The following is a 27,439-nucleotide window of genomic DNA, read 5'->3' as shown; positions in this document are numbered from 1 at the left end:
GCACAACGGCGATTCAATGAGATGCAGCACATGATGATTAACCAGGCGGGTTCAATTCCTGGGGGAGATACTCCAAGAACTCGGTCGGCATTCAGAAAGAACATGGAGTTTTTGTGGTCTTTGAATGCTCGTGTCTCCTTCTCCTTTAGAAGAAGGAGAAAGGAGATGGATGTTCATGTTTAATACTGGCCATATTAATCACAGACAGCGCAAATGTGCAATGTACAGCAGTAGAGAGTGCAGCACATCGTCAACATTGATGGAGAATGGTTCAGAAGAGAACGTGTTGTTGCTGTTGCTGCTGCATGCAGGAGTTTTTAAGGTCTTTGAGTGTTCATGTTTTTTCCTTTGAGAAGAAGACGAAGGGGAAATGAATGGTGTTGTTTTTTACTGCATGGATTTCACCTGTTTGTTTCATCATCTGAATAACATGAGGTATAGAAGAAGATGCAGGGCCGGGTCAGGGATTCAGGGTGCACACATGGGGCGAGCAGTGCACGGTACAGACAAGACAAGGTGTACGCGTGCAGTGATCCGAGCCGAGATGCCCATGAACACTGCACAGGGATTTGATGTCTGGTGGATCCAAGTGAAGGTGCTTGCTCATCAACATGGCCAGATTGTTAGTATTAACTCAAGGGGGGCAGCACAAGTGTATATATTGATGAATCGCTGTTGAATTAACTCCTGGACATGTTCAACACCTCATCATCAATCCTAGGTACTGGTATTGATGAATCGCTGTTGAATTAACTCCTGGACATGTTCAACACCTCATCATCAATCCTAGGTACTGGTGTGCATGCGATATTTATGGTCTTGCAAAAGAATTGTTCCTTTGCAGATTTTGGCCAACGCTGCTCAGCAGGGGCCTTGCCCACTACTGAAATTGCCGTGAGCAGATGAGGTTCAGAAGAGTTTCTGAGTTTCAGACTTCTTGTGATTTAGACCTCTGGGACTCTGGGAGGGATCTTGTCAAATTTTAAGATTCTAGATGCATGGTACTATGGACTTTTTGCTCTCGCGATTCAGACCTCTGCGGATATGAAAGAAAAAAGACTGGCGTTGCCAGAAAGCTTGAAGATGAATTAGAAACGGTATCTACAAATAATCGCGTTAGCTACATGTCAGGCGACTGAGTTTTTTTTATTTCTGGTCAGTCAAATTTGTGGCCGTTGATTTAAGGTGCTTTGTGAGACGAGGTCGACTGACTCTGTTCCTTCGTCAGTCGATTTTTTTGCCTTCTCTGAGTGCACGATGCAGCTTGCATGTCTCCAGTTCATGGGTCTTGCACGCACATGCATATATGAAATGCATCCCAATGTTAGTGTGTATGCATGCTTTTGCTCCTTCTCTCTTCCTCCCCTGCTGTTCTTCTTCACCAAACCGAGCCCTGTTGTTGTTCTCTGTGTGTGTGCGTGTGTAATTCATAAAAATTATTGTTGTGTGATGATGATATTTGTTCAGTCCGAAGACATGCGTCGTTCTTGCTTATTTTGTTGATCAGTGAGAGTTTGTACCCACTAGCGATTACAAGTGTGATCAGATGATGTTAGCTCTGGAGAATGTTTAGAGAATCTAGTGCTACCATATTTTCATTCTATTTCATGTTGTGTTGAGTGCACTGCACTTTCAATCTACTAACCTGTCATGTCTCTTTAATCATGCAAACTTGCTATGCTTTGGTTGCAGCGTGTATCAAGTACCTGGAAATAATTTTAACTTTGCAAATAAAAAATCAGTAATACCATAACCTTGCAAATCAAAATTTAGCACCATCACAACCTTGCAAATCAATATTTAGTAGTAATGAACATTTTAGAAAAAACTGTGCATGGCTCCACTATGGAAGACAAACCAAAATGTACATCAAAGTTCTGTCATGTTATTTATCTTCAAGACCTCAACATGGGATATTGCCGCGGCTGCAAGGGGAAGGTACCCGGTAGTGCCTGAGGGCTAAGGCCACTTGACTCTACAAATCAAAATTCAGTACTAACATAAACTTGCAAATCAGAATCCAGTAATTAACCTTTTTGACAAATAATAAGTCTGCAACTCCGTGGCTCCATTGCAAAGTCAGTGTACATCAGGTTCCCAGATACAACAGCAGTCACCTACTTGTACGAATGAAAGAGCAACATTACAATGACTACCCTGATGACCCAAACAGAGCAAAACAGAATCCATGTTCATATCTAGCTTCACTATCTAATCCATGTAGAGGCCATTGTAATCAGGAGTGGTTCGTCGTTTTCGTGCAGTCGGCGAGCCACTGACAGCTCTCTTCCATGTAGCGGCCATTTGAAAGGGATATGTAGCACCATTGAATTGCTCACGAAATAGAAGTGGAGACATGTCCATCACCTAATTGCGAAGAATGATATAACGATCCGTAAACCATATCGCAGACAATTAATACCATGGCTGACTAAAATATCAACACGCTTCAGTGAAAACCTTTGAATTAAAAGGAGCAAATACATTTTGCATAAGATAAGGGAACAAAGAAGAGATGATTTTAAGATCACAAAATTGTTATAACTCTGATAAGACACCATTTGAATAATATGGTGATGTGCCTACTTCTTGAAGAGAACATAAAAATTGTTTTGCTATCATTTGGTGGAACAAGCAAGCTGTACGATTTACACATACCAGACTTGAGAACAATATTTTCCTTTGTTCTTGATTATGCAAAAAAACTGAAAAGCTCTTTCATTCACGAGCAACTAAACTCACATCTCAATGAATTGCATGGACATGATAAGGTGTACCTGGCTCAGCCACATCTTTCTCCTCCATGAATGATTGCTAATTTAATTTTGAGATGGGAAATTGCAGTTCTTGTAGCACTCCCAAACAGACTCCAACCTGCAAATCAAATAATACTTAGCAGTTAATATAACTAAACAGAAAAGACAAATAAAATGCAGTTGTGGGCAGTACAAAGACATACATATCTTTCATCGCTGATTGCTCTAACAAAGCAGTCAAAGCAGCCACCACAAATTTCTCAAGGTAGTAAGCACCGCCAACCTCAAGTTCATCAAGAGTTTGCACCATTTGTTAGCGGGAGCCATCCTTGAAGGAAATATGCCCTAGAGGCAATAATAAAGTTATTATTTATTTCCTTATATCATGATAAATGTTTATTATTCATGCTAGAATTGTATTAACCGGAAACATGATACATGTGTGAATACATAGACAAACAGAGTATCACTAGTATGCCTCTACTTGACTAGCTCGTTAATCAAAGATGGTTATGTTTCCTAGCCATAGACAAAGAGTTGTCATTTGATTAACGGGATCACATCATTAGGAGAATGATGTGATTGACTTGACCCATTCCGTTAGCTTAGCACTTGATCGTTTAGTATGTTGCTATTGCTTTCTTCATGACTTATACATGTTCCTACGACTATGAGATTATGCAACTCCCGTTTACCGGAGGAACACTTTGTGTGCTACCAAACGTCACAACGTAACTGGGTGATTATAAAGGTGCTCTACAGGTGTCTCCGAAGGTACTTGTTGGGTTGGCGTATTTCGAGATTAGGATTTGTCACTCCGATTGTCGGAGATGTATCTTTGGGCCCACTCGGTAATGCACATCACTTAAGCCTTGCAAGCATTGAAACTAATGAGTTAGTTGCGGGATGATGTATTACGGAACGAGTAAAGAGACTTGCCGGTAACGAGATTGAACTAGGTATTGAGATACCGACGATCGAATCTCGGGCAAGTAACATACCGATGACAAAGGGAACAACGTATGTTGTTATGCGGTTTGACCGATAAAGATCTTCGTAGAATATGTGGGAGCCAATATGAGCATCCATGTTCCGCTATTGTTTATTGACCGGAGACGTGTCTCGGTCATGTCCACATAGTTCTCGAACCCGTAGGGTCCGCACGCTTAAAGTTCGATGACGGTTATATTATGAGTTTATGTGTTTTGATGTACCGAAGGTAGTTCGGATTCCCGGATGTGATCACTGACATGACGAGGAGTCTCGAAATGGTCGAGACATGAAGATATATATATTGGACGACTATATTCGGACACCGGAATGGTTCCGGGGGTTATCGGATATATACTGGAGTACCGGGGAGTTACCGGAACCCCCCAGAGGTTATTGGGCCTCATGGGCCCAAGTGGTGGAAGAGTAGAGGCGGCCAAGGGGCAGCCGCGCGCCCCTCCCCCCATGTCCGAATTGGACAAGGAGGGGGGGGCCCCCCTTTCCTTTCCCCCTCTCTCTCCTTGTAGGGGAACGCAGCAGAAAACAAAAATTTTCCGACCTACGCACCAGCCCAGGACCACTATGGAGACTGCATACATGGTTTGATCTTTTTCGTTACCGACTCGTAGCGCAGCGGGAAGTAGAGTCGATGACGATCGGCGGTGCAGATCCCCGCAGCTAGGATTTACAACCTCCCAACCGCGAGGATGTATACCCTCATCTGCTCCTCAGACAGCCCTCCGGGAGGCGGTCGAACAGCCCCCCGGACGGTGTCGCGGACAGCCCTTCGGGAGGACCTTCGAAACTCGAACGGTCACTCGGACAGCCCTTCGGGAGGACCTTCGAAACTCGGACGGTCACACGGACAGCCCTTCGGGAGGCACTCACGAACTAAGACCGAAACTACGATCTCTCTACAGAGTTGCACACATACGGTGTCATCTATCCGGCAGGGCTTCGCCGTCCAGAACTAGTTCCTGCCGGAACCCAGACAGCCTTACGGCTCTACGAAACTCTTTTCGTGGGAGGGAGAGAAGAAGCCAGATAATGCATGGCATGTGTATGAGAGCAAGGGATGAGTGTGGAGGGCTGCCCCTCCACCTCTATTTATAGGAAATCCCAGGGGGGTAGGGTAGTTTCACAAAAAACCCAAAATGCACATGAATGAAGTCCTTCCACAAGGACCTAGGAGTGAAACCAAGGAACTAGAGGGTCCCCAAGGGGGGATACCCCATGTGGCCGGCCACACCCCCATGAGGGGCCCCAAAAATGGCTCCTATCCATCCATGTCATCCCCAAGATCTTTTGGAGCAAAGCCCCAAAAGGTGGCTTTCCATAAAGTAACCATAAAGCTGATTTTCACTATTCACGACGACATTTTTCAGCGTTTGATCGAACTGAAAATATTTATGTGGGCTAAGAACATTTCCAGTACCCACTAAAATGATTTTCAACGCGTTCCGAAACAATACCGGTTTTAGTGATTTTCATCTGCGAAACGCATCTGAAGTGGCTCCGGCAGCTCCGGAACATTTCCGGTTTTTATCTCAGAAAATTCCAAAAAGCTTCCAGAATGATTCTGGCATCCTCCAAGAATTATCAGGCATGTGCCGAAACCAATTTGACTTAATGGTGTATCCCGAAACAACTTTTCGGTATCATCGAAACTTATCCGATGACCTCTCTCTGCGGTACGATTCCGCTGTCCGAAACTTTTCGGTGTCCGAAACTTTTTCGGTGATTTTCTCTCAGACTCCCTGTCTAGTATTCAGCAGATAGATGACCCTTAAGCGTGTGACCCTATAGGTTCGGTGAAGTATAGACATGACCCGGAACCCCTTCCGATCAATGATCAACATCAGAGCCGTGGACACCCATATTGACCCCTATACCCACACGAATAAATATTCGAGTGAACCTCCAGTTGCCGTGTGCTATTCCTGTTGCTTCGCGATATGTTACAAATACCCGAGGTGAGACATGTTGGCATTCCTGTGGATCAACAACTTGTCCACTATGCTAGCTACCTCGTTACCGGTATTGTTCTCTTTTCTCGTTATCGTGTTCCGGCATCCCCGTGATCAAATCACAAAGTGTCTGGCCAGACGATGATGGATACCGTAACACCGAGAGGGCCCAGAGATATCTCTCTATCGTCGGAGGAGCAAATCCCAATCTTGAGCTATCAAGTTACTTGACACACTTTTCCATGAACCCGTAAGCCGCCGTAATAGCCACCCATTTACGGATGACGTTTAACAAACCCCAAAGTTCATGAAGCAAGCATGAAGAAACTCGATACTCTCATGGTCTAAGGAATCATGCAAACGTTAACCATCTCTGTGTTATGTACCAATAAACTTGTGACGAATGAATCTCATAGCATAACATCATGCCGGGTCGATTCAACACAAATGTTCTCTTAACATTGTGACCTCAAGGTTGCTGACATAGACATGCCCATGATCAGGAAAACATAACCATCATGCAACACTTGAGCTAGTCTTAGAGGCCAGACTAGGAATACATTTTACCGTTTATTATTCCACACGTGCATATGAGTCTTCCTCCGAGCCTCGTGGTTATTGCAGACTCGAGAACCATAGCAGTTATAGCATGGAACATAAACATAATTATGAACTCGGAGATAAATAATATCATTTATTATTGCCTCTAGGGCATATCTCCTACAGACTCCCACTTGCACTAGAGTCAATAATCTAGTTAATGCTAATGCACTTTACACCTGTGGCACACCGGTGTAAATATGCTTCGCTTGTGGTATAGCCTGATGTCCAACGGATCTGACGACTTCAGTTCCTTGTGTATCTTTGCATGTCCTCGCGTTTTCACGTTTTCACAAAATTCATATTTTGTGTGGACTTGGCTTTGTATGTATGTGAATCACAGGTCGAACCTGGATTCCTCAGACTGAGTTTTGGAGCAACTACCTGCAGTAGTGTCCCATTGTCAAAAGCCATCTTGGAACTATACTAAGTTCATGAATGAACTATATGATTCAACATCTTCTTTGTCGCTTCTAAAGCGTCAACATACTTAGCCCTTGTTATAGAATTTGCCACATTAACTAGTTTGAACAAATTCCAACTAACTGTGCCACCACAATGTGTGTTACACAAAACCCTTAACTTAAATCGAAAATCGCACGGTGAAAAGATGAAGACTATCGATGTAACATTTTACAACGAACTCTTCATGATCTCCGCTTGCAAGAAAACATATCATCAGTACTTACTCTAGTACTCAATGACATCTTTCACTGTTGTCCCACGATCAGTACTTTGATCACTTTAGTATCCATACTCGCAACACAATGGGAGTATCGGACATATCTGGTTGTTTTACATACCATGGAATACATGATTAATCCAAACACAAAAGTGTGTGGAATCTGCATCATGTATTTTACTCATCAGTGTTTTGGGACACCGAGTCTTGCAAAAACTCTTTCCATGTGACTTTGGCAAGAATCACTCCTTGGCGTTTTAAATGCTAAAAGGTTTTAGCATCTTGTCAATATGTATTCATTGCTTAGCCCCATTAGGTAAATCTATCTCCATAGATCATCATGCCTAATATTGAGGCTATTTAGCCTAAGCACTTCATCGAAAAACTATTTCAAATGAAGTCCTAATTTGTGTCAAGAAATTTATTTCCAATTACCAATGTGCCAAGCACATAAGGTTTTTAGAAATATAATTACGCTCCCACTTACTTTCTTGAATTACAAGCATCTTCGTTACCCATTGATAAAGTCAAAACCCCTTTGACCATTTCATCAAAACCTGAAGATTCCAACTCCATTTTGCTCTCTTCTGTCCATTGCTAGAACTCTGAAGTTTGCATACCTACTAGCATCCTCTGGATCGACAAATTACTTTGGACTGTATCATATACAAGTCCTAGCTTTCATTTCCATCAGATGGAAATCCTTTTATCATCCATGTTTCATATCTCATGATTGAAATATGTATTAATTTCTAGTTCAACCCGAACCGACTTTAAGCATCGCTACGATGAAAACAACCTCATCGTAGTCAACTCTTGAACTTGTTATTCCAACAAGTCGAGCTTTATGGATAAAACATTTTATCCGTATCAGTTTTAAGTTCCATAAATATTCTTTAGACTCTAAGTCTTCCGAAAGGTGTATCAAGGTTTTAATCTTGAATCACTTATATGGAAACTAACTCGGGTTGTATTGGCATTTAGCCAATTCTGGAGTCAGGGCCCATCAACGCTTCCTTGTGTATCGTAGGTATAATGTTGTCTAACAACAATATCTCGTTTGCGCACGTGAGAGGTTTGCACGAGCCTTGCCTACGTGGTTCAGCTGCAAGTTCGACCGAAGTTCATACATTTTATTGTAGAGACTTCCGTATCAGTCGCGGTAGGAAACTCTGGAATTACTTCCAAGGTCTCTTTCCTTTGATCTGATGACGTAGATACTGTTTATCTCGTCGAGTTGCACTATTCTCCCACTCACCTTTTTGAAAGAACCATTCTCTTTAAAAGCACACCGTTTCGCGGCAAAACTATTTGCCTCGGTATAGTGAGGGAGGAATACCCAACATTTTGGTATAACCTACAAAGTAGCACTTGTCTGATTTGGAATAGGTTTGTAACCTTTTACACAAGCCCCATATTCCAAATGTTAAGAAAACATATAACATGGTTGGGCGTACCATACCATGGCTTCATTTCAACAGACCCGATGTAGCTCTTTTCAGTGTAAAAGCCGCAGTCTCTAAAGCATCACTTTAAAAGGGATAATGGCAAATTTATTTATGTCATCTTTCACCTTACCATGTCATAAATGGTTTGATTACATCTCCACAGACTTTCCACTTGCAGTGGTGTTCCGGGAGGTGCAAGTTATGAAACCCCTTTCACAACTCATCAGACATTCGCTAAACATGTAACTCAAATATTCCTTTGTGCAATCAAATTGCAGAAACATAATTTTCTTGTTACAATAACTTCTACTTCATTTTTGAGAACCTTTCGAATGATTTCAAAAGATCCAGACTTACGTCTCATCAAGTAAATATCCATATATCTACTTGAGTCATTTCTGAAGATAAATAAATCCACCACTAACAACACTTATCGGACTACACACATCAAATGTATGATCACTAGTAAGTTTGTTGTTCGTTCCTTATGGCCTGTGAACGGTATTTTAGTCACTTCACTTTTCGGAGGAAAGTTGCAAGTGTCAGATGATTCAAAATCAAGAAGACTTCAAAATCCATCATAGTGGAATTTTCCATGCGGTTTCTCCAATGTGACCAAATGTAGTGCCACACTTGTGTGGTATTCTTTTAGTCTTGCGACATTTAGCGTCAGTGTTATGGATGTATCATATTACCATCAATATTCATAACATACATGCCATCTTGGATGGAAGCATGGCCCTTCATGTTATTCATAATACTTAACAACAATTGTTGTTTTTATGAACAACTCTTTTGCAACAAACATTGTGCAATGGGCTAGAGTGTATGAAACTCTAAAATGAATTATGAAAGTAAACCCAGAGGTATTGTATTATTATCAATATTCATAACATACATCTCATTCATAATGAAAGTATGGCCCTTGTGTTATTCATAACATCGAACATAAAAAGTTCTCTTATGAACAACCTTCTTGCAAGATACCTTATGCAATGGGATAGAGTTTGTAAAACTCTAAATGAATTATGAAAATAAATACAGACGGCAATACACCGATGGAAGGTATAGTAACATTTACTATGTTCCCTGTGTATACCTTAACCTCATTTCTAGCTAGTCTTTCAGGCCATAGTAGTTCTTACATCGAGTTGCAACAGAATGCAATCGAGCGGGCAATTTTGTGATGAACTCACAATACCCAAGAATTAGTGATTAACATGTTTAACCATAATTCGCAAGAACTATATCTTTGACCAGCCTTCTATACATCAAAAACTTGTATGACATTCATACATGAGCTGGATATTCCAGTCTTCTTTCCTTTTGCCTTTATACTTCTAACAGTTTAACTTTTAGTATTTCTCCTACTCTCAGAAGAAGCACCCAACTTAAGAGTGGCATTAGCCCCGGACTTCCTAGGCGTGTAAGTCATACTAACACCCTTTGGACACTTCCTTTCTCTTTAAGTTGTTGTTTTATTCACCTTTCATTATATGACAGGCGTTCTTCTGGATCCCTTTCCCAACAGTCAAATGCATAGTAAACACTTTTACTAATACTTGCCAACAAACATTTCTTTGTTTGTATCTGAAAATAATTTTCAGTTCCATGAATATCATATAACTATCCCAACTTTCGAAGTTTGGGTTTCATGGAAGCAAACATATTCCACTTGACTGTAACAGAATTCTAGCTTTTGGATCGAAGGACGAGAATCACATGATCCATAGCATTAGCGGGAGGATACGGAAAGCATGCGATAGGACAATGTCCTTCTCGGCACTTTTGAGGACAATCCTCATATTACGTTACCAATCGTAAAGTTTTAACCAGATATTTAACAGCTATTCAATTTTAATAGGGAAGGTGGAAATGCGAGCCATTATTCTACAACTATTATGCAAGAAACACTTAGACAGTGTTCATAATTAATTGCACTGAGAATTAAACATGTTAATTCAACAGTGCGCTCCCACTCAAATCAATATCTCTCACAATTAATTTTGAGTGATACAAAATCCAGACTTCAATTCATCGCCATAGAATCATCATCTCATAACGGGAATTTTAATCGGTAGGCCAACTTGCCGATCACATCTCTATGTGACTCTTGCTCATCTTTCGATGCGTGTGTTCCGAGCTCAGGACGATCCTGCCATGAACGTCAAGACAACCAAGTGATCTTGCTGCGAGGTCTGACCTCACCCGCCTCACACTTCTCTAATCGTTCGTACCCATGCATCCATGGCGCACCCCGAAAAGATAGGTGCCGTGACGGTGCTACACTTGGGAGAACACTAACTACTTGATATTTTAAGTGAGAGATCACCCTAATAAAAGCGACTACCGCGCAATCAAGAAGGGTGCATCATAAGGGATAAACATCTCAGGCAATTCATAATAGCATGATATGGTATAGCCCTTTCTGACGGAGAAGTATTTCATTTCTTCGTCTTCGGCATTCGCGTCGGTGGTCACCTTCACGAAGATTGCCACCACCTTGTCGATGCACCAGATAATATTGCTATCTCTATAGCTAACAAAATAATGCATTACAACAAGGTTGACACGCAGGTCATTAAAGTGTAATCATATGGCTCCAGCCATCATGCCGAATCATGACACGCAGGTCATGTTAATCAAATTACATCATATAGTCATCTCATACATAATCGAATTAGTATGAGCACTGCTATACCACATCACGTGCACATCCTGCAAAACCAAGTTAGACGCCTCTAATAGGTTTATGCAAAAAATTATTTTACGTGGCTTCTAAGGTTTTGACTTAAACCGCAGCTACCAACGTTTTATCATCAAGTATGACTATTCAAGTTGCTACATTAACATCTCGGGGTGTATGAAACACGGGATAATTAAATCTCGAGCCCCATACTAAACTTCGTCATACGCATGACCCCCGTGCAGATCATATCTGCAATGCCCTTTCATCTGCGAATTTCATCTTTCTTTTGACTACGGCAGAACCCAAAGAACTGATAGCACTTCCATGATCAATCAGGATCACGGATTGCCAGAACTTTGTCAAATTCCACCATGCTGTCTCGAGATTGAGCAAACGCAAATTCTAGGGAAGCAACAAGAACCTCGGGTAACAGATTTCATCTGTCACCCGCATAAATAATTTTCAGCAATAGATCTCATCTACTACCTAATTATATTATGCAATACCCATACATCTCCATGTATTCTAGATCGAAACCTGCATCTACGCATAGCACGGCTCTTGATGCCACTGTAGGGGAACGCAGCAGAAAACAAAAATTTTCCGACCTACGCACCAGCCCAGGACCACTATGGAGACTGCATACATGGTTTGATCTTTTTCGTTACCGACTCGTAGCGCAGCAGGAAGTAGAGTCGATGACGATCGGCGGTGCAGATCCCCGCAGCTAGGATTTACAACCTCCCAACCGCGAGGATGTATACCCTCATCTGCTCCTCAGACAGCCCTCCGGGAGGCGGTCGAACAGCCCCCCGGACGGTGTCGCGGACAGCCCTTCGGGAGGACCTTCGAAACTCGAACGGTCACTCGGACAGCCCTTCGGGAGGACCTTCGAAACTCGGACGGTCACACGGACAGCCCTTCGGGAGGCACTCACGAACTAAGACCGAAACTACGATCTCTCTACAGAGTTGCACACATACGGTGTCATCTATCCGGCAGGGCTTCGCCGTCCAGAACTAGTTCCTGCCGGAACCCAGACAGCCTTACGGCTCTACGAAACTCTTTTCGTGGGAGGGAGAGAAGAAGCCAGATAATGCATGGCATGTGTATGAGAGCAAGGGATGAGTGTGGAGGGCTGCCCCTCCACCTCTATTTATAGGAAATCCCAAGGGGATAGGGTAGTTTCACAAAAAACCCAAAATGCACATGAATGAAGTCCTTCCACAAGGACCTAGGAGTGAAACCAAGGAACTAGAGGGTCCCCAAGGGGGGATACCCCATGTGGCCGGACACACCCCCATGAGGGGCCCCAAAAATGGCTCCTATCCATCCATGTCATCCCCAAGATCTTTTGGAGCAAAGCCCCAAAAGGTGGCTTTCCATAAAGTAACCATAAAGCTGATTTTCACTATTCACGACGACATTTTTCAGCGTCTGATCGAATTGAAAATATTTATGTGGGCTAAGAACATTTCCAGTACCCACTAAAATGATTTTCAACGCGTTACGAAACAATTCCGGTTTTAGTGATTTTCATCTGCGAAACGCATCTGAAGTGGCTCCGGCAGCTCCGGAACATTTCCGGTTTTTATCTCAGAAAATTCCAAAAAGCTTCCAGAATGATTCTGGCATCCTCCAAGAATTATCAGGCATGTGCCGAAACCAATTTGACTTAATGGTGTATCCCGAAACAACTTTTCGGTATCATCGAAACTTATCCGATGACCTCTCTCTGCGGTACGATTCCGCTGTCCGAAACTTTTCGGTGTCCGAAACTTTTTCGGTGATTTTCTCTCAGACTCCCTGTCTAGTATTCAGCAGATAGATGACCCTTAAGCGTGTGACCCTATAGGTTCGGTGAAGTATAGACATGACCCGGAACCCCTTCCGATCAATGATCAACATCAGAGCCGTGGACACCCATATTGACCCCTATACCCACACGAATAAATATTCGAGTGAACCTCCAGTTGCCGTGTGCTATTCCTGTTGCTTCGCGATATGTTACAAATACCCGAGGTGAGACATGTTGGCATTCCTGTGGATCAACAACTTGTCCACTATGCTAGCTACCTCGTTACCGGTATTGTTCTCTTTTCTCGTTATCGTGTTCCGGCATCCCCGTGATCAAATCACAAAGTGTCTGGCCAGACGATGATGGATACCGTAACACCGAGAGGGCCCAGAGATATCTCTCCATCGTCGGAGGAGCAAATCCCAATCTTGAGTTATCAAGTTACTTGACACACTTTTCCATGAACCCGTAAGCCGCCGTAATAGCCACCCATTTACGGATGACGTTTAACAAACCCCAAAGTTCATGAAGCAAGCATGAAGAAACTCGATACTCTCATGGTCTAAGGAATCATGCAAATGTTAACCATCTCTGTGTTATGTACCAATAAACTTGTGACGAATGAATCTCATAGCATAACATCATGCCGGGTCGATTCAACACAAATGTTCTCTTAACATTGTGACCTCAAGGTTGCTGACATAGACATGCCCATGATCAGGAAAACATAACCATCATGCAACACTTGAGCTAGTCTTAGAGGCCAGACTAGGAATACATTTTACCGTTTATTATTCCACACGTGCATATGAGTCTTCCTCCGAGCCTCGTGGTTATTGCAGACTCGAGAACCATAGCAGTTATAGCATGGAACATAAACATAATTATGAACTCGGAGATAAATAATATCATTTATTATTGCCTCTAGGGCATATCTCCTACACTCCTTCCCTCTCCTCTCCTACTCCAACATGGAAGGGGGGAGTCCTACTCCCGGTGGGAGTAGGATTCCTCATGGGGCGCGCCAAGGGTGGCCGGCCCCTCCCCCTGCTCCACTCCTTTATATACGGGGAGGGAGGCACCCCCTAGAGACACAACAATTGATCCCTTGGATCTCTTAGCCGTGTGCGGTGCCCCCTCCACCATAATCCACCTCGGTCATATCGTAGCGGTGCTTATGCGAAGCCCTGCGTCGGTAGAACATCATTATCGTCACCACGCCGTCGTGCTGACGGAACTCTCCCTCAAAGCTCGGCTGGATCGGAGTTTGAGGGACGTCATCGAGTTGAACGTGTGCTGAACTCGGAGGTGCCGTGTGTTCGGTACTTGATCGGTCGGATCGTGAAGACGTACGACTACATCAACCGCGTTGTGCTAACGCTTCCGCTTTCGGTCTACGAGGGTACGTGGACACACTCTCCCCTCTCGTTGCTATGTATCACCATGATCTTGCGTGTGCGTAGGAAAATTTTGAAATTACTACGTTCCACAACAGTGGCATTCGAGCCAGGTTTTATGCGTTGATGTTATATGCACGAGTAGAACACAAGTGAGTTGTGGGCGATGCAAGTCATACTGCTTACCAGCCTGTCATACTTTGGTTCGGCGGTATTGTTGGATAAAGCGACCCGGACCGACATTACCCGTACGCTTACGCGAGACTGGTTCTACCGACGTGCTTTGCACACAGGTGGCTGACGGGTGTCAGTTTCTCCAACTTTAGTTGAACCGAGTGTGGCTACGCCCGGTCCTTGAGAAGGTTAAAACAACACTAACTTGACGAACTATCGTTGTGGTTTTGATGCGTAGGTAAGAACGGTTCTTGCTCAGCCCGTAGCAGCCACGTAAAACTTGCAACAACAAAGTAGAGGACGTCTAACTTGTTTTTGCAGGGCATGTTGTGATGTGATATGGTCAAGGCATGATGCTATATTTTATTGTATGAGATGATCATGTTTTGTAACCGAGTTATCGGCAACTGGAAGGAGCCATATGGTTGTCGCTTTATTGTATGCAATGCAATCGCCCTGTAATTGCTTTACTTTATCACTAAGCGGTAGCGATAGTCGTAGAAGCAATAGTTGGCGAGACGACAACGATGCTACGATGGAGATCGAGGTGTCACGCCGGTGACGATGGTGATCATGATGGTGCTTCGGAGATGGAGATCACAAGCACAAGATGATGATGGCCATATCATATCACTTATATTGATTGCATGTGACGTTTATCTTTTATGCATCTTATCTTGCTTTGATTGACGGTAGCATTATAAGATGATCTCTCACTAAATTTCAAGATAAAAGTGTTCTCCTTGAGTATGCACCGTTGCCAAAGTTCGTCGTGCCCAGACACCACGTGATGATCGGGTGTGATAAGCTCTACGTCCATCTACAACGGGTGCAAGCCAGTTTTGCACACGCAGAATACTCAGGTTAAACTTGACGAGCCTAGCATATGCAGATATGGCCTCGGAACACTGAGACCGAAAGGTCGAGCGTGAATCATATAGTAGATATGATCAACATAGTGATGTTCACCATTGAAAACTACTCCATTTCACGTGATGATCGGTTATGGTTTAGTTGATTTGGATCACGTAATCACTTAGATGATTAGAGGGATGTCTATCTAAGTGGGAGTTCTTAAGTAATATGATTAATTGAACTTAACTTTATCATGAACTTAGTACCTGATAGTATTTTGCATGTCTATGTTTGTTGTAGATAGATGGCTCGTGCTGTTGTTCCATTGAATTTTTAATGCGTTCCTTGAGAAAGCAAAGTTGAAAGATGATGGCAGCAATTACACGGACTGGGTCCGTAACTTGAGGATTATCCTCATTGCTGCACAAAAGAATTACGTCCTGGAAGCACCGCTAGGTGCCAAACCTGCTGCAGGAGCAACACCAGATGTTATGAACGTTTGGCAGAGCAAAGCTGATGACTACTCGATAGTTCAGGGTGCCATGCTTTACGGCTTAGAACCGGGACTTCAACGATGTTTTGAACGTCATGGAGCATATGAGATGTTCCAGGAAATATTTCAAGCAAATGCCCGGATTGAGAGATATGAAGTCTCCAATAAGTTCTACAGCTGCAAGATGGAGGAGAATAGTTCTGTCAGTGAGCATATACTCAGAATGTCTGGGTATAACAATCACTTGATTCAACTGGGAGTTAAACTTCCGGATGATAGCGTCATGGACAGAATTCTTCAATCACTGCCACCAAGCTACAAGAGCTTCGTGATGAACTATAACATGCAAGGGATGGATAAGACGATTCCCGAGCTCTTCGCAATGCTAAAGGCTGCGGAGGTAGAAATCAAGAAAGAGCATCAAGTGTTGATGGTCAATAAGACCACCAGTTTCAAAAAAAAGGGCAAAGGGAAGAAGAAGGGGAACTTCAAGAAGAATAGCAAACAAGTTGCTGCTCAGGAGAAGAAACCCAAGTCTGGACCTAAGCCTGAGACTGTGTGCTTCTACTGCAAGCAGACTGGTCACTGGAAGCGGAACTGCCCCAAGTATTTGGCGGATAAGAAAGATGGCAAGGTGAACAAAGGTATATGTGATATACATGTTATTGATGTGTACCTTACCAGAGCTCGCAGTAGCACCTGGGTATTTGATACTGGTTCTGTTGCTAATATTTGCAACTCGAAACAGGGACTACGGATTAAGCGAACACTGGCTAAGGACGAGGTGACGATGCGCGTAGGAAATGGTTCCAAAGTCGATGTGATCGCCGTCGGCACGCTACCTCTACATCTACCTTCGGGATTATTATTAGACCTAAATAATTGTTATTTGGTACCAGCGTTGAGCATGAACATTATATCTGGATCTTGTTTGATGCGAGACGGTTATTCATTTAAATCAGAGAATAATGGTTGTTCTATTTATATGAGTAATATCTTTTATGGTCATGCACCCTTGAAGAGTGGTCTATTTTTGATGAATCTCGATAGTAGTGATACACATATTCATAATGTTGAAGCCAAAAGATGTAGAGTTGATAATGATAGTGCAACTTATTTGTGGCACTGCCGTTTGGGTCATATTGGTGTAAAGCGCATGAAGAAACTCCATACTGATGGACTTTTGGAATCACTTGATTATGAATCACTTGGTACTTGCGAACCATGCCTCATGGGCAAGATGACTAAAACGCCATTCTCCGGAACTATGGAGCGAGCAACTGATTTATTGGAGATCATACATACTGATGTATGTGGTCCAATGAATGTTGAGGCTTGCGGCGGGTATTGTTATTTTCTCACCTTCACAGATGATTTAAGCAGATATGGGTATATCTAGTTAATGAAACATAAGTCTGAAACATTTGAAAAGTTCATAGAATTTCAGAGTGAAGTTGAAAATCATCGTAACAAGAAAATAAAGTTTCTACGATCTGATCATGGAGGAGAATATTTGAGTTACGAGTCTGGTCTACATTTGAAACAATGCGGAATAGTTTCGCAACTCACGCCACCCGGAACACCACAGCGTAATGGTGTGTCCGAACGTCGTAATCGTACTTTACTAGATATGGTGCGATCTATGATGTCTCTTACTGATTTACCGCTATCATTTTGGGGTTATGCTTTAGAGACGGCCGCATTCACGTTAAATAGGGCACCATCAAAATCCGTTGAGACAACGCCTTATGAACTGTGGTTTGGCAAGAAACCAAAGTTGTCGTTTCTTAAAGTTTGGGGCTGCGATGCTTATGTGAAAAAGCTTCAACCTGGTAAGCTTGAACCCAAGTCAGAGAAATGTGTCTTCATATGATACCCAAAGGAAACTGTTGGGTACACCTTCTATCACAGATCCGAAGGCAAGACATTCGTTGCCAAGAATGGATCCTTTCTGGAGAAGGAGTTTCTCTCGAAAGAAGTGAGTGGGAGGAAAGTAGAACTTGATGAGGTAATTGTACTTGCTCCCTTATTGGAAAGTAGTTCATCACAGAAACCGGTTCCTCTGATGTCTATACCAATTAATGAGGAAGTTAATGATGATGATCATGAAACTTCAGATCAAGTTGTTACTGAACCTCGTAGATCAACCAGAGTAAGATCCGCACCAGAGTGGTATGGTAATCCTGTTCTAGAGGTTATGTTACTGGACCATGACGAACCTACGAACTATGAAGAAGCGATGGTGAGCCCAGATTCCGAAAAATGGCTTGAGGCCATGAAATCTGAGAACAAAGTGTGGACTTTGGTTGACTTGCCCGATGATCGGCAGGCCATCGAGAATAAATGGATCTTCAAGAAGAAGACTGACGCTGACGGTAATGTTACTGTCTATAAAGCTCGACTTGTTGCAAAAGGTTTTCGACAAGTTCATGGGGTTGACTACGATGAGACTTTCTCACCCGTAGCGATGCTTAAGTCTATCTGAATCATGTTAGCAATTGCCGCATTTTATGATTATGAAATTTGGCAAATGGATGTCAAAACTGCATTCCTGAACGGATTTCTGGAAGAAGAGTTGTATATGATGCAACCGGAAGGTTTTGTCGATCCAAAGGGAGCTAACAAAGTGTGCAAACTCCAGCGATCCATTTATGGACTGGTGCAAGCCTCTCGGAGTTGGAATAAACGTTTTGATAGTGTGATCAAAGTATATGGTTTTATACAGACTTTTGGAGAAGCCTGTATTTACAAGAAAGTGAGTGGGAGCTCTGTAGCATTTCTGATATTATATGTGGATGACATATTATTGATCGGAAATGATATATAATTTCTGGATAGCATAAAGGGATATTTGAATAAGAGTTTTTCAATGAAGGACCTCGGTGAAGCTGCTTATATATTGGGCATCAAGATCTATAGAGATAGATCAAGAAGCTTAGTAGGACTTTCACAAAGCACATACCTTGACAAAGTTTTGAAGAAGTTCAAAATGGATCAAGCAAAGAAAGGGTTCTTGCCTATGTTACAAGGTGTGAAGTTGAGTAAGACTCAATGCCCGACCACTGCAGAAGATAGAGAGAAAATGAAAGATGTTCCCTATGCTTCAGCCATAGGCTCTATCATGTATGCAATGCTGTGTACCGGACCTGATGTGTGCCTTGCTATTAGTTTAGCAGGGAGGTACCAAAGTAATCCAGGAGTGGATCACTGGACAGCGGTCAAGAACATCCTGAAATACTTGAGAAGGACTAAGGATATGTTTCTCGTTTATGGAGGTGACAAAGAGCTTGTCGTAAATAGTTACGTCGATGCAAGCTTTGACACTGATCCGGACGATTCTAAATCGCAAACCAGATACGTGTTTATATTAAACGGTGGAGCTGTCAGTTGGTGCAGTTCTAAACAAAGCGTTGTAGCGGGATCTACATGTGAAGCGGAGTACATAGCTGCTTCGGAAGCAGCAAATGAAGGAGTCTGGATGAAGGAGTTCATATCTGATCTAGGTGTCATACCTAGTGCATCGGGTCCAATGAAAATCTTTTGTGACAATACTGGTGCAATTGCTTTGGCAAAGGAATCCAGATTTCACAAGAGAACCAATCACATCAAGAGACGCTTCAACTCCATCCGGGATCAAGTCCAGGTGGGAGACATAGAGATTTGCAAGATACATACGAATCTGAATGTTGCAGACCCATTGACTAAGCCTCTTCCACGAGCAAAACATGATCAGCACCAAGACTCCATGGGTGTTAGAATCATTACTATTTAATCTAGATTATTGACTCTAGTGCAAGTGGGAGACTGAAGGAAATATGCCCTAGAGGCAATAATATAGTTATTATTTATTTCCTTATATTATGATAAATGTTTATTATTCATGCTAGAATTGTATTAACCGGAAACATAATAATTGCGTGAATACATAGACAAACAGAGTGTCACTAGTATGCCTCTACTTGACTAGCTCGTTAATCAAAGATGGTTATGTTTCCTAGCCATAGACAAAGAGTTGTCATTTGATTAACGGGATCACATCATTAGGAGAATGATGTGATTGACTTGACCCATTCCGTTAGCTTAGCACTTGATCGTTTAGTATGTTGCTATTGCTTTCTTCATGACTTATACATGTTCCTATGACTATGAGATTATGCAACTCCCGTTTACCGGAGGAACACTTTGTGTGCTACCAAACGTCACAACGTAACTGGGTGATTATACCCGGATCACACGGAACCTTTCCGAAGTGCGAATATAGTCGTCCAATATATCGATATTTACGTCTCGGCCATTTCGAGACTCCTCGTCATGTCCCCGATCTCATCCGGGACTCCGAACTACCTTCGGTACATCAAAACACATAAACTCATAATATAACCGTCATCGAACTTTAAGCGTGCGGACCCTACGGGTTCGAGAACTATGTAGACATGACCGAGACACGTCTCCGGTCAATAACCAATAGCGGAACCTGGATGCTCATACTGGCTCCCACATATTCTACGAAGATCTTTATCGGTCAGACCGCATAACAACATATGTTGTTCCCTTTGTCATCGGTATGTTACTTGCCCGAGATTCGATCGTCGGTATCTCAATACCTAGTTCAATCTCGTTACCGGCAAGTCCCTTTACTCGTTCCGTAATACATCATCCCGCAACTAACTCATTAGTTACAATGCTTGCAAGGCTTATAGTGATGTGCATTACCGAGAGGGCCCAGAGATACCTCTCCGACAATCGGAGTGACAAATCCTAATCTCGAAATACGCCAACCCAACAAGTACCTTCGGAGACACCTGTAGAGCACCTTTATAATCACCCAGTTACGTTGTGACGTTTGGTAGCACACAAAGTGTTCCTCCGGTAAACGGGAGTTGCATAATCTCATAGTCATAGGAACATGTATAAGTCATGAAGAAAGCAATAGCAACATACTAAACGATCGAGTGCTAAGCTAACGGAATGGGTCAAGTCAATCACATCATTCTCCTAATGATGTGATCCCGTTAATCAAATAACAACTCATGTCTATGGCTAGGAACCATAACCATCTTTGATCAACGAGCTAGTCAAGTAGAGGCATACTAGTGACACTCTGTTTGTCTATGTATTCACGCAATTATTATGTTTCCGGTTAATACAATTCTAGCATGAATAATAAACATTTATCATGATATAAGGAAATAAATAATAACTTTATTATTGCCTCTAGGGCATATTTCCTTCAGTCTCCCACTTGCACTAGAGTCAATAATCTAGATCACATCGCCATGTGATTTAACATCAATAGTTCACATCACCATGTGATTAACACCCATAGTTCACATCGTCATGTGACCAACACCCAAAGGGTTTACTAGAGTCAATAATCTAGTTCACATCGCTATGTGATTAACACCCAAAGAGTACTAAGGTGTGATCATGTTTTGCTTGTGAGATAATTTTAGTCAACGGGTCTGTCACATTCAGATCCGTAAGTATTTTGCAAATTTCTATGTCTACAATGCTCTGCACGGAGCTACTCTAGCTAATTGCTCCCACTTTCAATATGTATCCAGATTGAGACTTAGAGTCATCTGGATCAGTGTCAAAATTTGCATCGACGTAACCCTTTACGACGAACTCTTTTTGTCACCTCCATAATCGAGAAACATATCCTTATTCCACTAAGGATAATTTTGACCGATGTCCAGTGATCTACTCCTAGATCACTATTGTACTCCCTTGCCAAAATCAGTGTATGGTATACAATAGATCTGGTACACAGCATGGCATACTTTATAGAACCTATGGCCAAGGCATAGGGAATGACTTTCATTCTCTTTCTATCTTCTGCCGTGGTCGGGCTTTGAGTCTTACTCAATTTCACACCTTGTAACACAGGCAAGAACTCTTTCTTTGACTGTTCCATTTTGAACCACTTCAAAATCTTGTCAAGGTATGTACTCATTGAAAAACTTATCAAGCGTCTTGATCTGTCTCTATAGATCTTGATGCTCAATATGTAAGCAGCTTCACCGAGGTCTTTCTTTGAAAAAACTCCTTTCAAACACTCCTTTATGCTTTGTAGAATAATGCTACATTATTTCCGATCAACAATATGTCATTCACATATACTTATCAGAAATGCTGTAGTGCTCCCACTCACTTTCTTGTAAATACAGGCTTCACCGCAAGTCTGTATAAAACTATATCCTTTGATCAACTTATCAAAGCGTATATTCCAACTCCGAGATGCTTGCACCAGTCCATAGATGGATGCGCGCCCCTCCCCCCAAGTCCGAATTGGACAAGGAGGGGGGGCGGCGTCCCCCGTTTCCTTTCCCCCTCTCTCTCCTTCCCTCTCCTCTCCTACTCCAACATGGAAGGGGGGAGTCCTACTCCCGGTGGGAGTAGGATTCCTCATGGGGCGCGCCAAGGGTGGCCGAACCCCTCCCCCTCCTCCACTTCTTTATATACGGGGAGGGAGGCACCCCCTAGAGACACAAGAATTGATCCCTTGGATCTCATAGCCGTGTGCGGTGCCCCCCTCCACCATAATCCACCTCGGTCATATCGTAGCGGTGCTTAGGCAAAGCGCTGCGTCGGTAGAACATCATCATCGTCACCATGCCGTCGTGCTGACAGAACTCTCCCTCAAAGCTCGGCTGGATCGGAGTTCGAGGGACGTCATCGAGTTGAACGTGTGCTGAACTCGGAGGTACCGTGCGTTCGGTACTTGATCGGTCGGATCGTGAAGACGTACGACTACATCAACCGCGTTGTGCTAACGCTTCCGCTTTCGGTCTACGAGGGTACGTGGACACACTCTCCCCTCTCGTTGCTATGCATCACCATGATCTTGCGTGTGCGTAGGAAATTTTTGAAATTACTACGTTCCCCAACAATCCTCAGACTGATAATCGAAGGACTTCGCAGTACCATCTACTGCAAGATGCCTTAACAACTCAATCAAGAAATGCAATTCTGCTTCATAATAGTTAGCATCCTTGTCTCTGTAACGAAAGACATCAAGGATGATCTGATTAAGAACCGACTCCATGTCCTCTAACCATGCCAATCCATGTGTCTTCTTCAAGATTTTCTTAAATAAGGGACTCATATCTTTTTCATCGAACGATCTCCATGCATCAAAGATGCCTACCAGCAAGTTCAACCTAGCCCTTGAAGGCTTGAAAAAAGGATAGTGCAGTATTAGTTCCCGCAGATCCTTCGTCATGACTGGGTCTGATCACCATTTAGCATATTGTCCCATTCCACTCAAGAATATATGAAAAGGTGTTAGGTAAGGCACGTAAATTTGACGATAGATGAATTTCTTCAGCACTTTTGTTGCAATGCTATAAAAATCTTTCTCCATCGCCGTGTCCATCTCAGGCGATATTCGAGGTAGTATCTCAAATAATTTGGGACTCTTTGTGATGACTACCTTGCCGTCATAGACATCCATATCTTCTATGCCAAAATCGCCTTCCCATGAGTACCCAGCTCTGTGCTTGCTAATCACATATTCAGTAAGTCGCTGGATCAAGGCGCATTTATCACGCAAAGGTATCATAATTTGCTCCCCAACATGACCATAGACATCCATATTTCTAAGCAAATCAGCGCCAAGAGACTCCTTCAACTCTTCATACCTGAAAACATATATACAACGGTATCTAATTAAACACTAGGATAAAAAAACTAATTTGTATACAACAACAACAACAACAACAACAAAGCCTTTAGACCCTGCAAAAAAAAAACAACAAAGCCTTTAGTCTCAAAAAAGTTGGGGTAGGCTAGAGGTGAAACCCATAATATTTCGTGACCAACTCATGATTCAGGCACATGGATAACAAGCTTCCATGCACCCCTTGAATAAATAGTAAAACAAAAGAGAAGGGGTTGAGGCCATTACTTGTTGGGCATTTCAAGAAATCTTAGGTCAAGTTGCTGCATTAAATTCCTTGTGGATTCTGTCACCACCATGTTCAAACTTGTTACAAGTTTCAGCATATAATTCCTGGCAATTTCTGTTAACTTCACCCTCAGCCTGTTTTACAATGTTCAGTACAACGGTATTAAAATCTTGCACACAACTATTGCTTTATTTAATTGCATACAAGATAATTTTTTCAAAATTATACCTTTCGTCACCATTGCAGACTCCCATTGCAAGGTCCTTTGATTGACTCAAGAGATGCGAGTAGAGGATGTACATCTCCCTTGATCCACAACCTCTCATAAGCATGCCCCACAATTGAAAACGGTAATATGGCGCCTTTTCTCCAGATAGAGTGAACCTATCAAAATAATATTATCTCGATTAGAACCCGTTGAGTAACATGAGGGAAAAAACATAGAAAGGCGAGATAAACATACTGATCAAGAAACTCCCAAAACATAGGTAGCAGTGTGGCATTTTTCTTGTCCGCTTGCTGCTCTCTGCTTTTATCCCCGTTGTGGTTCCTCTGCTCATCCCATTGGACCAATTCATCTATGGGTGGAGGAATCAAATCCCTGACAAGATTGGGCATCATTGGCAGAAGGTTCATACCGCCAAGTCTAGGTTCCTCACTCGTGACATTAGCAGAAGAAGATTCGGCTTCATGAGTTGAACACTGCAAACAGAACATTGATGTTTATTGAAACAAAACACACATGGCAACAAGCACAGAATAACTAATAAAGTCTTAGTCTCCCACCCTCTCATATAAAAGAATGTAGGCCTCGCAACCAAGAACTTCCTGCAAACTTGCTTCTCTGATTATCTTATCGCTTGCATAAAACCAAGACTTGTCATTGCTTAGATGTTCCTGACCATTCATCTTGCTAGCCCTTACATACACAATATAATGACCTCCTTTCCGATCTCCAATGTGTTGAGCAACACCAACTAGACGGTAGGTGTTATTGTCATTCTCGTCAAATCTGAAAATTACAGGAAATAGTGATGACCAAAGCAGTCGTAGAGCTGTATAGAACTATCGCCCACTCATACATCACAAATACTGGGATGCCAAATTCGAAAATATCCACACCCAGTTCAGCCTAAATAATTGTCTGGAACTACATAAGGATGATTAGTAGCTAGGTAGTGGTTGAAGATCTTCTTTGGTTAGGGAGGGAGCTGGGAATGTATAGAGTTAGTTAATTAATGGTTCATTTTCAAAACTAGGAAGAGAAAGTATGCATGCCTTTGTTTGTCGCCGACGAGGGACAAAAGAATACTAAGTCAAAAATTATAGTTCATTTTCATGTCATGGATCCTAGCTAATCTATCTGCTCCCGCTTTTTCATGCATATGGACCTAATTAAACTAAGCTAACTTCAATTATACCAGTTTCTATTTTTTAATTTGGACAAACGATTGGTTTTTATTGATTATAGTTTTAACTTTGAGTTATATTTATTAATTAGTTAATGATTCATGCTTGCAAATAGCTGGAGTAGTTCCCAACACTGCGCTATGACTGTGGTTGATGCATGGATCTATATTCAGTCAGTCAAGGAATGTTTTTCCCTACAATAGTCGGTCAAACAATTTTTCAGATTCAGGTAAAATGATTTCTTATCCATCCGAACAAGACTATTAAAAATGGGTAGTGCCTTAATTACTGATGCAATCACATGCATGTGTTAATCTTGCATCTGAAAGGGGATCAAAACTGAAGGGGTTGATGGATGAATGAGTGGGCGCGGCAAATCAATGGGAGACCAAACCACTTCTATAACATAGAATTCAAAAGGCATTAGAAAACAGTACCTTTTGTCCATGTATGGCTGCATATCAAGAATCTCCTTGAAGCGCACATGTCCTTCCAATTTAACATACCCAACAATATTAGGAGCACTTTGTTGCCTCATCAAACTAACCACCATTACATCTGGAGCTCTGGTTATAAGCAGTCTTTTCCTTGCAGCTCTGGAAACTTTTGTTGTTTCCTGTTTCTGGTTATTTTGGTTATCGTCACCACCTGACTCCACGACAGGTTTTGTTTCAGATGTGTTTGTATTAGCTGTATCAGTGCAAGACCGACAGAACCAATCAGGTATCAACTCTTTCTCAGTGTACAAAGAGAAGCAATGCTCAATTGATACAGGATCATCACCACCATGCACCTCAGCATCAGCTTTATTGCTGCTTCTGGAAGCTACATCATGGTGCTTCCTATGTGGAATTGGCAGTCGGAATAGAAGGGTCCTTTCACGTTTATCGGAACCGTGTACATATTCTATGCTGGATATAGCACTAGACTCCTCGCCCGCAAAGATAGAATTAACAATTGTGACCTTCTTTGAAGCATCCATTGAAGGTTGACGTGCTTCATCTTCGTGCTTCATCTTCCTCTTCATCTAAACCATGAAGAAAATGTTGGATGAGTTCTTCGGAATCCTCCATTCTGCCGGTATTGAATTGGGGCCACCTTGAGCAGACATATGTAAACAGTTTTCTTTGGTCAAGGAAGTCTTTTGCATTGCTTGAAGCACTTGTGTCGACAAAGAGCTCCTTGAAAAGTGCAGCAATTGGCCCTGTGCAAACGTTTCTTCCCATCATTATGCTGCGCGGTGGGTCAAGGGCCAATAAGCACTGCAGCATGGCATTGAAAAAACAGGTGTTGCCAGCATTCGGCAGCCCCCTGATGACATTACATTTGGCGACGTCCTCCTTGGCTATCTCCTCTGACTGGCATATGGAAACAGGCTCCTTGGTTATGTCCTCCGAGTGAGGGGATGATGGATTGCTGGATCCCTTGTCCTCCGCCTCCACCAGTTTCATCTGCGGTGTCACCACTTCCTTCTTGTCCAAACCATCATCATCCTCCGAGTGAGGAGATGACGAACTGCTGGATCCCTTGCCCTCCACCTCCACCGGTTCTATCTGGTGCGGTGTCACCACCTCCTTCTTGTCCAAACCATCATCATCCTTCGGATCAAGTGTCTTGGTGTTTGGCCCTAACTCAGTTGAAGCTTCTGCTGATTTCGCTGTGCCTTTGTTTTGTGATGGACGATACTTAAAAACCTTGAGAGGAACCTCCTGGTTACACTCACAACAGTAGAGTACATCCGTATTATCGGAGTTGGCAAACCACCGATGCTCAGGTTTCTCCTTGTGATGTGCTCTAACATGGCCCTCTGGCTCGAATCCTGCACCACCACAAAAAAAGCTACCGCACTCCAAGCATACCTAGGAAGCGCTGCTGTTTGGTTTTGCAGGCTCCTTGGCAGCAGCGCGTCTTACTGACATGTTCTTCTTCCTCTCCGTCTTCTCCTAACCACCATAGCGGGTAGACACATCCCTGACCGCATCCATAAGCACACACATCAAACAAAGATCGCAATATTTGGTCCGCAGCCGCTTTTGATTCAACTCAAACATATGCTCACGATCGTAGTGCTGAGTGCACTTAAGCTCCTGCATTGGGTCACTAGGAAGGAACATAGAGGATACACGGTGAGCTTGGCCTGGATCGATCGGTCACTAATGGCGCCGCATTGCATCCAAAAAGGAAAGGTTAATTAGGGGGAAAAGCTACCTCGGTCTGGCCAGCGATTTCTGCCGAGACAACCGGGCCTTGGACTTGGACTTGGGCCCCAT

The 27,439-nt window shown here is 42.8% G+C and overlaps 1 pseudogene; it reads right to left on the bottom strand.

Annotated features, from left to right (window-relative positions):
• Positions 1–1,869: 1,869 nt before the first annotated feature.
• On the bottom strand, positions 1,870–27,439 carry LOC141026318 (uncharacterized; annotated as a pseudogene).

This window comes from Aegilops tauschii, chromosome 6, assembly GCF_002575655.3.
Source record: "Aegilops tauschii subsp. strangulata cultivar AL8/78 chromosome 6, Aet v6.0, whole genome shotgun sequence".
In the NCBI taxonomy this organism is placed as follows: Eukaryota; Viridiplantae; Streptophyta; class Magnoliopsida; order Poales; family Poaceae; genus Aegilops; species Aegilops tauschii.
Note: the sequence above shows the minus strand (reverse complement) of the source record. Positions and strands in the feature narration are given on the sequence as shown.